The sequence below is a fragment of the Oncorhynchus masou genome, chromosome 28 (assembly GCF_036934945.1).
Source record: "Oncorhynchus masou masou isolate Uvic2021 chromosome 28, UVic_Omas_1.1, whole genome shotgun sequence".
In the NCBI taxonomy this organism is placed as follows: Eukaryota; Metazoa; Chordata; class Actinopteri; order Salmoniformes; family Salmonidae; genus Oncorhynchus; species Oncorhynchus masou.
The window spans coordinates 28,587,819-28,601,778 of NC_088239.1; the positions used below are offsets into that span (position 1 = coordinate 28,587,819).

Sequence of the window (13,960 nt, forward strand, 5' to 3'; positions counted from 1 at the left end):
CCAAACGCATAAAGGTACCACATTCATCAGTACAAACAATAGTATGCAAGTATAAACACCATGGGACCACGCAGCCGTCATGCCGCTCAGGAGGGAGACGTGTTCTGTCTTCTAGAGATGAATGTACTTTGGTGCGAAAAGTGCAAATCAATCCCAGAACAACAGCAAAGGACCTTATGAAGATGCTGGAGGAAACCGGTACAAATCGGGCTAACTAGTATCCACAGTAAAACGAGTCCTATATCGACCTTGGGCTGGGGACCATCACTGCATGGATCATCACCGGAGGCCCCGGGCTGGGGACGGTCGCTGGAGACCCCGGGCTGTGGCCCGTCTCCGGAGGTTCCGGTCTGTGGCCCGTCTCCGGAGGTTCCGGTCTGTGGCCCGTCGCCGGGGGTTCCGGTCTGTGGCCCGTCGCCGGAGGTTCCGGTCTGTGGCCCGTCGCCGGAGGTTCCGGTCTGTGGCCCGTCGCCGGAGGTTCCGGTCTGTGGCCCGTCGCCGGACGCTCTGGACTGGGTACTGTCGCCGGACATTCTGGACTGGGTACTGTCGCCGGATGCTGTGGACTGGCAAGGCGCACAGTAGGCCTGGTGCGTGGTGCCGGCACTGGTGGTACCGGGCTGGGTACACACACCTCAGGGCGAGTGCAAGGAGCAGGAACAGGGAGTACTGGACCTTGGAGGCCTGGGGCGTGGTGCCGGAACTGGTGGTACCGGGCTGGGGACACGCACCTCATTGCGAATGCGGGGAGGAGGAACAGGACGTACTGGGCTCTGGAGGCGCACAGGAAGCCTGGTGCGTGGTGTTGGCACTGGTGGTACTGGGCTGGGGACACGCACCTCATTGCGAATGCGGGGAGGAGGAACAGGACGTACTGGGCTCTGGAGGCGCACAGGAAGCCTGGTGCGTGGTGTTGGCACTGGTGGTACTGGGCTGGTGACACATACCTCAGGGCGAGTGCGGGGAGCAGGCACAGGACCTACTGGACTGTGGAGGCGTACTGGAGAGCTCACACAACCCGTTCTGGCTGGATGTTTATTTTCACCCTGCAAATGCAGGGCACTGGCACAGGACGCACTGGGCTGTGCAGACTCACCGGAGACACAGTATGCAGAGCCAGCGCAGGATATCCTGGTCCAAGGAGGTGTACTGGAGACCAGGAGAGCTGAGCCGGCACCCTCCTTCCTGGCTGGGTGCCCATTCTAGCCCGGCCAATGCAAGGAGCTGGAATAGAACGCACCAGGCTAGAATAGCACACTGGAGACACCGTGCGCATCTCTGCATCTCTGCACGAGCCAATCTCCTCGTGTGCCACCCCCAAAAAATCTTGGGGCTGCCTCTCGGGCTTCCGTGCTAGTCGTGTACCCACATATCGTCGCCGTTCCTCCTGTGCTACCTCCACCTGCCTCCATGGTAGGCGATCCTCTCCTGCCAGTATCCCACGTCCAGGATCCTGTACCGTCCAGTATTTCGTCCCATGTCCATGCTGTCTGCTCCACCATACGCTGCTTGGTCCTCGTTTGGTGGGTTATTCTGTCAAGTTCGTGGTATGGCGGAGACCGAGGCGCAGCATGATAAGAGTACATAACTCTTTTAATGAGAAGAGCGAACACTGAACAAATACAAAACAACAAAACGAACCGTGAAGCGATATACAACGAGTGCTGAAACAGGTTACTACCATAGAATAATAACCCACGAAATACCCAAGGAATATGGGTACCTAAATATGGTCCCCAATCAGAGACAACGATAAACAGCTGCCTCTGATTGAGAACCAATCTAGGCAAGCATAGACATAAAAACACCTAGACTGGAAATCCCCCATAAACATACAAAAACCCTAGACAGGACAAAAGACATATATCACCCTCGTCACACCCTGACCTAACCAAAATTATAAAGAAAATAAAGATAACTAAGGTCAGGGCGTGACACACGGGGGTAGCAGCATCATGTTGTGGGGGTGCTTTGCTGCAGGGGGGACTGGTGCACTTCACAAAATAGATGGCATCATGAGGTCGGAAAATGATGTGGATATATTGAAGCAACATCTCAAGACATCAGTCAGGAAGTTAAAGCTTGGTTGCAAATGGGTCTTCCAAATGGACAATGACCCCAAGCATACTTCCAAAGTTGTGGAAAAGTGGCTTAATGACGACAAAGTCAAGGTATTGGAGTGGCCATCACAAAGCCCTGACCTCAATCCTATAGAAAATTTTGTCGGCAGAACTGAAAAAGTGTGTGCGTGCAAGGAGGCCTACAAACCTGACTCAGTTACACCAGCTCTGTCAGGTGGAATGGGCCAAAATTCAACTTATTGTGGGAAGCTTGTCCGAAACATTTGACCCAAGTTAAACAATTTAAAGGCAATTCTACCAAATACTGATCCTAACTGACCTAAGACAGGGAATTGTTACTGGGATTAAATGTCAGGAATTGTGAAAAACTGAGTATAAATGTATTTGGCTATGGTATATGTAAACTTCCGTCTTCAACTGTGTGTGTGTATGTCAGTCAAAAGTTTGGATGCCTACTCATTTAAATAATTTTCCTTTATTTTTTTATTTTTTTTTACATTATAGAATAATAGTGAAGACATCAAAACAATGAAATAACACATATGTAATCACGTAGAAACCAATGTGTTATTTCATAGTTTTGATGTCTACACTATTATTCTACAATGTAGAAAATGGTAAAAAATAAAGAAAAACCGTTGAATGAGTAGGTTTCCAAACTTTTGACTGGTACTGTATATACTGCATGTCTCATTAGGTTGTATGTATATTCAGATGAAGGCCTATTGTAAATGTGTCATTGTAACGTCATCTATTTTGCTAAAAAATAAATACAAATACACACAATGTTAAGCTACATAGTCATTTGACAGAGGTAATGAACTGTCCATTGTTTAGCCCAGCAATGGTTGAAAAACAAGTGGTTCTGAGCTTATGTCAATGTTACACAGGTAAGCTAACGGTTACAGAAATCAGGAATGCAGACATGCTCTATAGACCTCTATATCTACAGTGTAATTGTGACTGTGTCGAACACACCACCACCTGTTGTTATGTTGGGTACCTACTGACCCAACAATATGTTATGCCATGTAAAGGTCATAAAATACATGTTTAAGGAAATACAGGCAGGTACCACATTACTACAAGACAAAACGGCTCACTCAATCAAGCGTGAAAATGTAGTGGAATGGCGTAATGTCTTAGTATGAGGTGGGAAGAATGCAATACATTACCTTGTATCCGCTACTAATTACATTATTGTGGGAGACACTCTTCTAAGAGTATGACATTGGATGTTTGAGAAGGTTTGAATTGTTGGAAGTACAAGTAACCAAGATAGCTTTGACCTACTACAGCAGCTAAGTGCTGGATTTCCTTTCGTTTTTGGCTTCAGACCAATGCCTACTTCTCACTTAAGCATTTTTGTTTTTGTTTTTGTTTTTAATTGACATTTTCAGAGAAGAGAGTGGATGTCATTGAAGGGTGGGTTTTAATTTACTGTGGATAATAACATAGTAATTAAAGGAACCATACTTAAACTCCTAGAGCATGTAGGTTAGTGTCTGTTTAATCAACAAAATCTTCCCGCTGATGATCAATTAGCTTCCAGAATTACCCAGTTAATTCACTTTGAAACAGCTAATGAAAGGGGAAGTATGTGCTTGCTTTCTCTCCTTATTCCACAAGTAATGTAGGAGAAGTATATGCAGGGATACATGCAGATTTTTTATTTATTTAACCTTTATTTAACCAGGCAAGTGGTGCGGCAGGTAACCTAGTGGTTAGAGTGTTGGGCCAGTAGCCGAAAGGTTGCTGGATCGAATCCCTGAGCTGACAAGGTGAAAATATGTCATTCTACCCCTGAACAAGGCAGTTAACCCACTGTTCCCCGGTAGGCTGTCATTGTAGTTAAGAATTTGTTCTTAACTGACTTGCCTAGTTAAATAAAGGTTACATTTAAAAACTTCTTCAGGATTGGTGGGTCCCTTTCGGGATGGTTGAGCTAACAAGAACATTTCCCAGGACATAGACATATCTGATATTGGCAGAAAGCTTAAATTATTGTTAATCTAAATGCACTGTCCAATTTACATTAGCTATTACAGTGAAATAATACCATGCTATTGTTTGAGCAGAGTGCACAGTTGTGCGCCTCTTCAACCTCAGGAGGCTGAAGAAATTCGGCTTGTCACCAAAAGCACTCACAAACTTCTACAGATGCACAATCGAGAGCATCCTGGCGGGCTGTATCACCGCTTGGTACGGCAACTGCTCCGCCCACAACCATATGGCTCTCCAGAGGGTAGTGAGGTCTGCACAACGCATCACCGGGGGCAAACTACCTGCCCTCCAGGACACCTACACCACCCGATGTCAGTACAGGTGCATCAAAGCTGGGACAGAGAGACTGAAAAACAGCTTCTATCTCAAGGCCATCAGACTGTTAAACTGCAACCACTAACATTGAGTGGCTGCTGCCAACACACTGACTCAACTCCAGCCACTTTAATAATGGGAATTGATGGGAAATGATGTAAAATATATCACTAGCCACTTTAAAAAATGCTACCTAATATAATGTTTACATACCATACATTATTCATCTCATATGTATACATATATACTGTACTCTATCATCTACTGCATCCTTATGTAATACATGTATCACTAGCCACTTTAACTATGCCACTTTGTTTACATACTCATCTCATATGTACAGTGCCTTGCGAAAGTATTCGGCCCCCTTGAACTTTGCGACCTTTTGCCACATTTCAGGCTTCAAACATAAAGATATAAAACTGTATTGTTTTGTGAAGAATCAACCACAAGTGGGACACCATCATGAAGTGGAATGACATTTATTGGATATTTCAAACTTTTTTAACAAATCAAAAACTGAAAAATTGGGCGTGCAAAATTATTCAGTCCCTTTACTTTCAGTGCAGCAAACTCTCTCCAGAAGTTCAGTGAGGATCTCTGAATGATCCAATGTTGACCTAAATGACTAATGATGATAAATACAATCCACCTGTGTGTAATCAAGTCTCCTTATAAATGCACCTGCACTGTGATAGTCTCAGAGGTCCGTTAAAAGCGCAGAGAGCATCATGAACAACAAGGAACACACCATGCAGGTCCGAGATACTGTTGTGAAGAAGTTTAAAGCCGGATTTGGATACAAAAAGATTTCCCAAGCTTTAAACATCCCAAGGAGCACTGTGCAAGCGATAATATTGAAATGGAAGGAGTATCAGACCACGGCAAATCTACCAAGACCTGGCCGTCCCTCTAAACTTTCAGCTCATACAAGGAGAAGACTGATCAGAGATGCAGCCAAGAGGCCCATGATCACTCTGGATGAACTGCAGAGATCTACAGCTGAGGTGGGAGACTCTGTCCATAGGACAACAATCAGTCGTATATTGCACAAATCTGGCCTTTATGGAAGAGTGGCAAGAAGAAAGACATTTCTTAAAGATATCCATAAAAAGTGTCGTTTAAAGTTTGCCACAAGCCACCTGGGAGACACACCAAACATGTGGAAGAAGGTGCTCTGGTCAGATGAAACCAAAATTGAACTTTTTGGCAACAACGCAAAACGTTATGTTTGGCGTAAAAGCAACACAGCTCATCACTCTGAACACACCATCCCCACTGTCAAACATGGTGGTGGCAGCATCATGGTTTGGGCTTGCTTTTCTTCAGCAGGGACAGGGAAGATGGTTAAAATTGATGGGAAGATGGATGGAGCCAAATACAGGACCATTCTGGAAGAAAACATGATGGAGTCTGCAAAAGACCTGAAACTGTGACGGAGATTTGTCTTCCAACAAGACAATGATCCAAAACATAAAGCAAAATCTACAATGGAATGGTTCAAAAATAAACATATCCAGGTGTTAGAATGGCCAAGTCAAAGTCCAGACCTGAATCCAATCGAGAATCTGTGGAAAGAACTGAAAACTGCTGTTCACAAATGCTCTCCATCCAACCTCACTGAGCTCGAGCTGTTTTGCAAGGAGGAATGGGAAAAAATTTCAGTCTCTCGATGTGCAAAACTGATAGAGACATACCCCAAGCGACTTACAGCTGTAATCGCGGCAAAAGGTGGCGCTACAAAGTATTAACTTAAGGGGGCTGAATAATTTTGCACGCCCAATTTTTCAGTTTTTGATTTGTTAAAAAAGTTTGAAATATACAATAAATGCCATTCCACTTCATGATTGTGTCCCACTTGTTGTTGATTCTTCACAAAAAAATACAGTTTTATATCTTTATGTTTGAAGCCTGAAATGTGGCAAAAGGTCGCAAAGTTCAAGGGGGCAGAATACTTTCGCAAGGCACTGTATATACTGTACTCGATACCATCTACTGTATCTTGCCTATGCTGCTCTGCACCATCACTCATTCATATCTTTATGTACATATTCTTTATCCCCTTACACTGTGTATAAGAAATTAGTTTTGGAATTGTTAGTTAGATTACTTGTTGGTTATTACTGCATTGTCGGAACTAGAAGCACAAGCATTTCGCTACACTCGCATTAACATCTGCTAACCATGTATCTGTGACAAATTAAATTTGATTTGATGATTTGATTTGAACATGAAAAATTATTAATAAACAAATTCGGCACATTTGGGCAGTCTTGATACATCATTTTGAACATAAATGCAATGGTTCATTGGATCAGTATAAACTTTGCACATACACTGCTGCCATCTAGTGGACAAAATATAAATAGCACCTGGGCTGGAATAATACATTATGGCCTTTTCCCTTGCATTTAAAAGATGATGGTACAAAAAAAAAAAATTTTTTTTTTTTAGTATTATCTTTTACCAGATCAAATGTGTTATATTCTCCTACATTTCTTTCACATGTCCACAATCTTCAAAGTGTTTCCTTTCAAATGGTACCAAGAATATGCATATCCTTGCCTCAGGGCCTGAGCTACAGGCAGTTAGATTTGGGTTTGGGGCCGATCCTTAAGAGCGGGCCCTTTCCTTTAAAGCCAATTAAGAACAAATTCTTAATTACAATGACGGCCTACAAGGGGGAGGGGAGGATGTAATGTAACTCACATCATTTCTACAAAGGGTTAATAGCACTAGGATGACGTATTCTCAGATTCCTACTGAGGGCACACATGCACAACATTTCACTCCCTTTTTCCTTATCTCCTCTTTTCTTCTCCCTTGGAAGCCTGGTGACTGACGAAGCTGTGTCATGGTGGAGCCAGAATGAATATGTAGAGGGGTAGCAACTCCGGTGTCTGTCCAATCGAGAAGCATCCAGCTGCAGATTATGCGTGCTGACACGGTGTGGCCTGTGAACCTCAAAGCCATGTGCGTGTGTCTCACACACATACACTAATCAGGCCCCCGAGGACTGGAATTGCCCACCCCTGGGTCTAGCTAGTACACACTAGCAAGTACTTAGCTTCTAATGTAAATGTAATTTAACCACCCATGCTGTTGGTGGCAGTAACACACCATCCTATCTGACACCATTCGACACCCTGTCTCATCTCGTACGTCTCACAGAGTCTGTGGCATGAGAAGGTATCTGCTGGAGCCAGACCCTATTTGTCCTCTTTGCTTCTCACAAAATGATGAGCAGGTTCAAGTTTAGAGGCACATTAATAAATGTGGCTCGCTTTGCTGTATGGCCAAAAATCAACATTTTATGGGTGTTTGTCGCAAACAAATGAATTGCTAATTAGTGGAATTAGAGCAGGATTATTCTTTTTCTTTTTTTTTTTTACAATTTCCCGAAATCATACACCCAGGGATGTCATGCATGGGAGAGGAATCTGAAGCTGAATAGCTTGGCTGTTGACACATTTTTTTGTATTCGTAGCAAACACCTCTGACTCATACACTCTGGCTTGTGTCCTAAATGGCAACCCCATTCCCTTTAGTTACAGTACTTTTGAACTGAGTCCTACGGACAGTGACGGCTGTGAGAATATAATATGCACCATTGGCAGACAGATGGAATTCATAAGGCTCAGTCGGTCTACGGTGTAGCCAAGGTTTTCACCTCCCAGCAGATTCTACCTGAAGAGTTGGTGCTCTTTTGCACTTGTCACATCTCTCCAGTTATTATTTTTTAGATTTACGGTGTAAAAAATTAGGGCACGATTGCTGCTGCACATGGAAGTATACAATGCAGTGATCAGAGAGTTAAAGTACCAAAATAGAAGGGCCGCTCTTACAGCTGTTGTCTGCAGGTGTGAATATGAAACAACCCTCTCCCATGATGAGTTCACTTCAGCCTGCCGTGAATAACGGGTGTGCGTCTCAAATGGCACCTCGTTTATAGTGCACTACTTTTCACCTGGGCCCATAGGTCTCTGATCAAAAATAGTGCACTATATAGGGAATAGGGTGCGATTTGGGAATCATCCCGGGACTTAGTCGGGGTAAAAGAAGCAATGGCATCAAAGCAGTGAATAATGTACCATCTCCAAAACAAACGGAGTGGAAACGGAATGCGAACGCTCTTCCCTTTTAATACATTCTAATTAACAGGCTGTCTAAAGGCAGCAGGATGGAAAAAAGCTATTATGAAGACGAATGAAGAGTCAACAGGACTTAGCTTTGGTCTGTTTTCACCTTCTCCTTTGTTGCCCATAAATATGAATTTCTCTGTGAACTGTTATGTAGTTGACTCAACAGACACGGTAATCAGTTTCCCTGCATCTGCTGAATGGGAATGTTGCTCCAGTGGTTCAGGAGAACGGCAACGGACATTTTAGAGCCTTTTGCGAGGCTCTGGTGTGTTTTCGCCCATGTCTTTGTCTGTATATCGGTATTATTTTGCCACTATTTTCATGTGAGTTCTCTTGTAGGTATGATTTTAACGTTTCATATATCGATGCGTGTATGTTGTAGCCAGGCCTACCTTTGTCTGTCCCTCATACACTATTGTGCACCCGTATTCACGTGATTTCTGTCTATGGACTCACCACTATATAACTGGCATGCCATTACAGAGGATGGGTGCATCTCAAATTGCACCCTTTTCCCTTCAAAAAGTTGTACTTTAGGAAGTTCCTTTCCAAAACGCTAAATATCCATATTCAGAAATGTTGGTCAATTTGATTATATTTTTAAAAGAATTTATGAAAGAGATTGGTGTGTTTTTCACTATCCTAATCATGGCATGGGGTTGTTCAATGATAGACGTATTTGTTTGAAATTTATCACCTGATGGTTTAATTTCAGAGATACAATCAGTTTTTTTTGTTGCAAAATGCTATCTATCCACCTCACTCTCAGAGAAATAAGTATAAGTAGACGGTCAAACGTAACAAATAACTACATTTGTAATAAAGAACTGTACAAACGATACAATATACAATAAATAGCCAAAAGTATATGATATTCCTGTTGGGACTTGCTTCCTGTCATCCACAAGAGCATTAGTGAGGTCGGGCACTGATGTTGGGCAATTAGGCCTGGTTCGCAGTCGGTATTCCAATTCATCCCAAAGTTGTTTAATGGAGTTGAGGTCAGGCCTCTGTGCAGGCCAGTCAAGTTCTTCCACACCGATTTTGACAAACCATTTCTGTATGGACCTCGCTTCGTGCACCGGGGCATTGTCATGCTGAAACAGGAAAGGGCCTTCCCCAAACTGTTGCCACAATGTTGGAAGCACAGAATCATCTAGAATGTCATTGTATGCTGTAACGTTAAGATTACCCTTCACTGGAACTAAGGGGCCTAGCCCGAACCATGAAAAACAACCCCAGACCATTATTCCTCCTCCCCCAAACTTGACAGTTGACACTATGGATTTAAGCAGGTAGCGTTCTCCTGGGTTCCACCAAACCTAGATTCGTCCGTCGGACTGCCAGATGGTGAAGCATGATTCATCACTCCAGAGAACGCATTTCCACTGCTCCGGAGTCCAATGGCGGTGAGCTTTACACCACCTCAGCCGACGCTTGGCATTGAGCGTGGTGATGTTAGGCTTTTGTGCGGCTGATTGGCCATGCGGCTGCTTGTGCTGACGTTGCTTCCAGAGGCAGTTTGGAACTCAATAGTGAGTGTTGCAACCAAGGACAGATGATTGTTACGTGCTCTACGCTTCAGCGCTTGGCAGTCCTTTTCTGTGAGCTTATGTGGCCTACTACTTCGCGGCTGAGCCATTGTTGCTCCTAGATGTTTACACTTCATAATAACAGCACTGACAGTGCCTTCGGAAAGTATTCAGACCCCTTGACTTTTTCCACATTTTGTTACGTAACAGCCTTATTCTACAATGGATGAAATTGTTTTTTCCCCTCATCAATCTACACACAATACCCTATAATGACAAAGGAAAAACAGCCTCGAGTCTGTCACAATAGTCATACTCCTCGTCTGAGGAGGAGTAGTTGGAAGGATAGTTGGAAGGATCGGAGGACCAAAATGCAGCGTGGTTCATCAGTGTGTTCATCGTGAATTTAATAAACAGAGAACACTGAACAAAATAATAAACGAACAACGACCGTGAAGCTATGTAAGAACTGTGCTGACACGAGCAACTAACATAGACAATCACCCACAACCCACAATGACTTAACAGGCTACCTAAATATGGTTCCCAATCAGAGACAATGACTAACACCTGCCTCTGATTGAGAACCAAATCAGGCCAAACACAGAAACAGACAAACTAGACATACAACATAGAATGCCCACTCAGATCACACCCTGACCAAAACATAGAAACATACAAATCAAACTATGGTCAGGGCGTGACAGAGTCTTCTTGGGTATGAAGCTACAAGCTTGGCACATCTGTATTTGGGGAGTTTCTCCCATTCTTCTCTGCAGATCCTCTCAAGCTCTGTCAGGTTGGAGGGGGAGCGTTGCTGCACAGCTATTTGCAGGTCTCTTCAGAGATGTTAGATTGGGTTCAATTCCGGGCTCTGGCTGGGCCACTTAAGGACATTCAGGTTCTTGTCCACTTGACCCTCCCACGTTGTCTTGGCTGTGTGCTCATTGTCCTGTTGGAAGGTGAACCTTTCATCCCAGTGCTCTGGAGCAGGCTTTCATCAAGGATCTCTCTGTACTTTGCTCCGTTCATCTTTGCCTTGATCCTGACTAGTCTCCCTGTCCCAGCTGCTGAAAAAGATCCCCACAGCATGATGCTGCCACCACCATGCTTCACTGTAGGGATGGTGCCAGATTTCCTCAATATGTGATGCTTGGCATTCAGGTCAAAGAGTTCACTCTTGGTTTCATCAAACCAGAGAATCTTGTTTCTCATCTTCTGAGAGTCTTTAGGTGCCTTTTGGCAAACTCCAAGCAGGCTGTCATGTGCCTTTTACATAAAGCAGTGGTGGGAAAAAGTACTGTATTGTCATACCTTAATAGGAACTTAATGACTTAATGACTCAAGTAAAAGTGAAAGTCACCCAGTAAAATAGTACTTGAGTAAAAGTAAAAAGTATTTGGTTTTTAATATACTGAAGTATCAAAAGTAAAAATATAAATAATTTCAAATTCCTTTTATTAAGCAAACCAGTCAGCACTATTTTCCTGTTTTTTTAAATAACGGATCTCCAACACTCAGACATAATTTACAAATGAAGCATGTGTGTTTAGTGAGTCCACCAGATCAGAGGCAGTAGGGATGACCAGGGATGTTTCTTTTTTAATGCATAAATTGGGCCATTTCCCTGTCCTGCTAAGCATTCAAAATGTAATGAGTACTTTTGGGTGTCAGGAAAAATTTATGGAGTAAAAAGTACATCATTCTCTTTCGGAATGTAGTGAAGTAACAGTTGTCAAAAATATAAATAGTAAAGTACAGATACCCCAAACAAGTAGTACTTTAAAGTATATTGACTAAAGCTCTTTATGCCACTGCCATAAAGGCCTGATTGGTGGAGTGCTTGCAGAGAAGGTTGTCCTTCTGGAAGGTTCTCCCATCTCCACAGAGGAACTATAGAGCTCTGTCAGAGTGACCATCAGGTTCTTGGTCACCTCCCTGACCAAGGCCCTTCTCCTTGCTCAGTTTGGCCAGGTGGCAGCTCTAGGAAGAGTCTTGGTGGTTCCAAACGTCTTTCATTTGAGAATGATGGAGGCCACTGTGTTCTTGGGGATCTTCAATGCTGCAGACATTTTTTGATACCCTTCCCCAGATCTGTGCCTCGACGCAATCCTGTCAATTCCTTCGATCTTATGGCTTGGTTTTTGCTATGAGATGCACTGCCAACTGTGGGACCTTATATAGACTGGTGTGTGCCTTTCCAATCAATTGAATTTACCACAGGTCGACTCCAATCAAGTTGTAGAAACATCTCAAGGATGGTGAATGGAAACAGGATATACCTGAGCCCAATTTCGAGTCTCATAGGGTCTGAATACTTATGCAAATTAGATTATTCTTATTATTTTTTTAATACATTTGCAAAAATGTCAAACCTGTTTTAGAGTAAGGCTGCAACGTAACAAAATATGAAAATTTGTATTAATCAATAGAGTAATGAGCTATGTATGTAAAATATGTGCTTTTGACATTTTAGTCAGTTATCAGATGCTCTTATCCAGTGCGACTTATAGCTAGTGCATTAATCTTAAGATAGCTAGGTGAGAGAACCACATATAGTAAAATATACATTACACGAACATTCCATTCCAGCTAAACAATGGATCTGTAGTGTCTTGTAGTGTCTTGCAAATCAATCTGAGAACAGTCATATTTTACACACACATGAAGGTACCCATAAGCAATCATTTCGGGGGGAAAAACACAAATGTGGAGGTAGAATTTTGGGAATAAACTCTTCATATAGGGATAGGGTGCCATTTGGGACATAGTCGATGACAGAAACAGAGGTCAAAGGTGCCTGTGCCAACATCCTTAACAGACTGGTTGCAAATGAGAATTCAATCATACCTAGGTTTTAATATGTACCAGACACTGGGCAAAGAATAATGTTGCCATACATTGATAAATGGTTGCAGTGGTTCCCCCAGCCCTGTGGACCTAAATTAGATGTATTTTTTAAAACTTAAGTCACTTACCATAGTGCAGCAAGTTGACCTCTCTCTCTTGCTTGTGAAGGTTAATTGATTCTCGGGAGTTACAAATTCACAAGCTGGAAAAGAGAGGGAGGAAGAGAGAGAGAGGGATGGAGGGAGGGGAAAGATACCTGGACTCAATTCCCAGATGCTGGCCTAACAAGAGAGCGTGTGGAGGAAACCCGTGTTGTGGTTTAACCGTTTGTTGATTTCATCAATTGCTTCACCTCAAAGTTTCTCATTTTCTACAGAAGAATACACTTGAAAGCACATTACGAATTTTAAGACACTTCATCCGTGCATTAATCTGTGCGAAGATGCATTGGAGGAGAATGAAGGTAACTAACCCCCAGTCTACGCCTACCCATCTGGATAGAATGCATTCAAGTTAACCGCCAATTGGTGTTTTGCATAGAGGATACATGACATCGTTTCTACGAATATGAACACTGACTGCTTGTAGTTAAATGTATCCATTGATGAAGTCCAACTTTACTTACTGTAAATGAGCTCCTTGGCTCGTTTGGGCAGTTAATGACTTTTTCTGCTGATGATGGCAATTAATTATGCTTAGATTAGACACCTCCGCTACACTGTATTGCCATTCTGAGTTTCTTCCTGCAAAAGAGTCAAATAATTATGTCAAGCTGTTTTGCTGTCATTGGCAACTTTCACGGGGGACGGGTCATTTTGAAATGGCATTTTTGTCCCCCCCGCTTGTATCAGTGGAATGTAATACCGAACATAGCACGTTGTGCTCTAGGTCCATGTGGACATTTTACGTATGGGTGGTCCCGGGAATCAAACCCAGTGCCCTGGCATTACAATCGCCATGCTCTACCAACTGTGTTTACACAGAATGAGTTTGACACCTCTGCCCTATATAGTGCACTACTTGCACCAGTGGCCAG

At 43.3% G+C, this 13,960-nt stretch overlaps 1 protein-coding gene across 1 annotated transcript in view; it reads left to right on the plus strand.

Annotated features, from left to right (window-relative positions):
• Positions 1-13,960, plus strand: part of malrd1 (MAM and LDL receptor class A domain containing 1) — a 208,268-nt gene that overhangs the window by 7,497 nt on the left and 186,811 nt on the right. The gene's annotated exons all lie outside the window — the stretch shown is intronic.